General features: G+C 40.2%; 1 long non-coding RNA gene across 1 annotated transcript in view; it reads left to right on the plus strand.

Moving 5' to 3' along the window:
• The window catches only part of LOC110293069, a 37,493-nt gene that overhangs the window by 18,591 nt on the left and 14,764 nt on the right, over positions 1–4,138 (plus strand). Inside the window, exon 2 of the long non-coding RNA XR_002377778.1 lies at positions 1,215–3,469. This is a non-coding gene — a long non-coding RNA (uncharacterized LOC110293069). The remainder of the gene's footprint in view (positions 1–1,214; positions 3,470–4,138) is intronic.

Raw genomic sequence — 4,138 nt, forward strand, 5'->3', positions numbered from 1 at the left:
AAATGGGAATTTGTCAATTCTCGATCTTACAGCACAAGCCATTGCTGTTCTATTCAGGAATCTTTCCCCTGTGCCCATATCTTCGAGGCTTTTCCCCACTTTCTCCTCTATAAGTTTCAGTGTCTCTGGTTTTATGTGGATGAACACAATTATTATCTCTGTTTCTGAGGATCAGGTGTCAGCTGAAGGTCTGCCTTAGGGTATTTGGGAGGAACAGAACTGATAAAATGAATATATCTTTTATTATTGTATTATATATATTATTATTATATTATATATATCTCCTTTTTAGGTTGTGTTACATGATGCCTGTTGTATAGTATAGAAATGGCAGTCCTTATCCTGAAGATGCTGAAAACCTAGTAGCTTCACATGCCATAAAGCTGGGTGCTGGAGAAGTCTCAGCATGGTACAGAAGGCCTGGAGGAATCACAGAGAGTAGGGGCGTTCAGTTTAAATTAGAAAGGTGAAGAAGCTGAGTTCTAGTATTAGCAAAGAATGGTAGCAGCAGTTGCAACAAAGTAGATTCATTCATCAGCAAGCAATGAACTCCAACAGGCAAAAAGTAGCTTTGCATTTCTCTGAGACCTCTTTATATTCAGACTACCGCCTTGAGAAGATGCTCGGTATCTTCTGAGGGAGCGTCTTCTCCCCTCAGAAATATCCCTCAGACCTGCCCAGCAGCAGGTGCCTAATTGATTCTAGATCCAATCACATTTACAATCAAGAGTAACCATCAGAGTGTGTCAGAATTCTGCAGTCAAGTGTTAGCTAAGCCTACACTCTTGTCAGTGCTTTGACCAGAAAATCTATTCTTCTACGTGCTTCTTGGTTGTGGCAAGAGTAAGTTCCTCGAGTTGTAGGACTCATGTAAGCTTGCTTCTTTTGAAGGGCTGCAGTGGAGAGCATCAGATTTTAACTGGACAGTCACATAACTCTGATACAATACTATGCACTTTAACATGGTCAGCCTATAACCAAATGGCACAACTCCACACATCTTTAAGTATGCTCCTGTTCATTGGAAACTTAACTTTTAAAAGACACAACAGAGCAGACATTGGAAATCCATGTTCAGCAGCCTCAGGAGTTCTCCATTACCTGCAAAGGCATAGGTATTAGTGAAATGTCTAAATGTCCATTCTCATTAAAATTTCACATGCACGTTCACTTTTTGACTTTTACAGTGTGGTCTCATTTTCTATTATTTTCAGAAAGCTGAAGTGAATAGAGTCCTCATTTCATGCTCACCCCGATTCAGCTTCTGAGAATTTTTCCTCACTGCAAGTTACACTGCTCCTTGCTGGTCGCCTTAGTCCTTCCTATGGGTCTGTACTGCCTTCATTAAACGTCTTTACAGGTAAATGTTTTTATAGAGTGTGGCATCTGTTTATTATGGGACCTTGACCAATAAAATCTTAGATCAGCCGTGTGTTTTGAGTTACCCCATTGCTGGGTAAGGGGCTAGCTTGGGGAGCCTCCCCCTTCTCAGAGGAATAGGGACATATAGGGGGAGGAGTAGTAAGGGTGGGCCAGGAGGAGGGTGGGCTGCCATCAGGATGAAAAGTGAATAAATTAATTAATGAAAAAAGTTTCCCCATCACCTTTGACTACAGGATTTTTATTGAGGTAAGGTCTTCCTTTGTAGCTCAGGTTGGCCGTGAATTTACAATTCTTCTGCCTCAGCCTGGTGATTCTGGGATTACAGGTATTTTGGTATGTGTCGTTACAACTTCTCTAGAACTGATCAGGACTTAAAGACAAGATAAAACACTTGCTTTTATCGCCTGTGGCTGGTATCTCAGATCATGATATTTATTCCTTCTGAAACTTCCAACCTGGGTTTAGGCCACAGAAAGATAGATTGGCTTTTGCTATTTCATGTTCCTCTAAAGTAATCTGCTCCTTATGTTCGACTCAAAAACTGGTTGGCCCTACTGAATAGCTGGAGAACACAAGTAGCCATTCTTCCTGTGCATGATCAGCACATTTATTACTTATGAGAGGTTTGTATAAACATACTATTATAGTAACCTATTTATACATCACTGGTATTTTAACAGTGGGATTTAAAAACAATAGCTGTTAATACTGAATCTGTGCCTTAATGCACAGTGTTGATTTTTGGAGTGTTACAGTTGAATGCATTCTCCATGTGAGTGACCCAGAACATGATGCATTTTTGAAAGGTTAGTAGGAGTATCTCTGCATTTCCATCACAGCACTGGAAAATTCTATTTAAACAACAATTGTGCATAGGTCCAAGTTGCGTACCTGTCTGATCTTACACTAGGTTCGAGGAATGTCTTTGACCTGTTCTCTTACATCAATTTTGTTCACTTTTGGTAGGGCTGCTCTGTATCCATTCCCTCTGTCTTTAATACAGTCTTGGAATCCTGAACAAGTTTATAGCATGTAAGAAACTATTTTCTCTTCGTGGTCCATCTGGCTAGTAGAACTGAAACCTAAGCGCCATATTCCTGCCAAACAAGTTTTCTTGTTTTCTAGGCTTGAAGCAAAGGCTCTTCTTCGTAAAAACTGAATGCTTCTGTCATTTGTTAGATTTGACTTAATTCACTGAACTGCTAGTCAGTATCTTCTATTTTTCAGATGCTTTTTAAGATGCTGGATATTAAAATATGAATAGAACATCAAGTCATTTGGGCATATGACAAGGAGTGGCCTGGCTAGATGATGTGTGTGGTGGTATGAATATATTTGATCCACGGGAAGAACCAATATTAGGAGGTGTGGCCTTGTTGGAGTAGGTGTGGCCTTGTTGGGGAAGTTCATCTCTGTGGGGGTGGGCTTTGAGGTCCTATGCTCAAGCTCTGCGCAGTGCAGAAGAAAGCCTGCCCCTGACTGCCAGCAGAAGGCAAGTCTCCTCCTGGCTGCCTTCAGATCAGGATAGAGAACTCTCACCTCCTCAGCATCAAGTCTGCCTGCACTGTGCCATTCTTCCCACCATGAGGATAATGGACTGAACATCTGAAACTATAAGCCATCCCCAATAAAATATTTTCCTTTCTGGAAGTTGCCTTGGTCATAATGTCTCTCACAGTGTCTAACTAAGACAATATGGTACATCTACATTTACCTATTTAATAAATTCTCCACACTGATTTTCATAGCGGCTGTAGCAGTTTGCAATTCCACCAACACTGGAGAGGATTTTATTTCCCATATCCTCCCATGCATTTGCTGTCAGCTGGCTTTTTTTTTTTTTTTTAATTTTAGCCAGTCTGACAGAGGTAAAAGAAGTTTCTAATATCTCAAGAATGTTGAATCCCCTCTTAACATATTTCTTAGCTGTTGTTATTTCTTACAGAATCAGTAGAAGATCTAAAGACACGGGACCCTGACAGAGCTTCCAGAAATGACTAAGAAATGCTAAGCTAGCTGTTCCTAGTCCTCCATCTATCTAGAAGCTTCTGCCATGATTGTTAGCTCTGGGACCAGGTGAACTCAGGTAAATTCTCACCAGGGAATTGGTGAGGCCTTTAAGCTAGGGAAAGATGTTGTTACCTCTGCAGCTGTTGATGCAGAATATCTAATACCAGCAGAACAGTGAGGAATAGGGTAAGTGTGGGGCAGAGTGGGGCAGGACAGGATGCTGATGGTCACACCCAGAAGTGCAGCTGGCTTATTTCCATTTCCCATGTGTGTGTAGGTGCCCAAAGTTGTTGGACTCCAGGCTGCGCTTGAAAAGTCTGCTCAGCAGGCTTTGTTATCTTCAGTTTACCACACTCCAAAGGGCAGGATAGCAGCAGGGCAATTAGAACTGTATTGCCACATGTTACATGGCCCACAGCTGATTTCAATTTCATACTATAAAAGTCTGATAGCTTTTTGAGTTTTTAGTATGGGCCATACATACTTTATCTTTGAAAATATCAATCAACATCACAAACCAAACTAAACCAAGCCAAACACGAAAAGTCACTTGTATAAAATGCAGAGCGATATATATATATATATATATATATATATATATATATATATATATATATTATGTGTGTGTGTATGTATGTGTATATATGGATCTTTTAATTCATGCGATGTAAGGAGATTGGACAAATGTTTAGAGAACAGAAAAAGAAAATAGTTATTTTCATCTTGATGTCAAATGATAAAAACC

The sequence above is a fragment of the Mus caroli genome, chromosome 1, assembly GCF_900094665.2.
Source record: "Mus caroli chromosome 1, CAROLI_EIJ_v1.1, whole genome shotgun sequence".
NCBI lineage: Eukaryota > Metazoa > Chordata > Mammalia > Rodentia > Muridae > Mus > Mus caroli.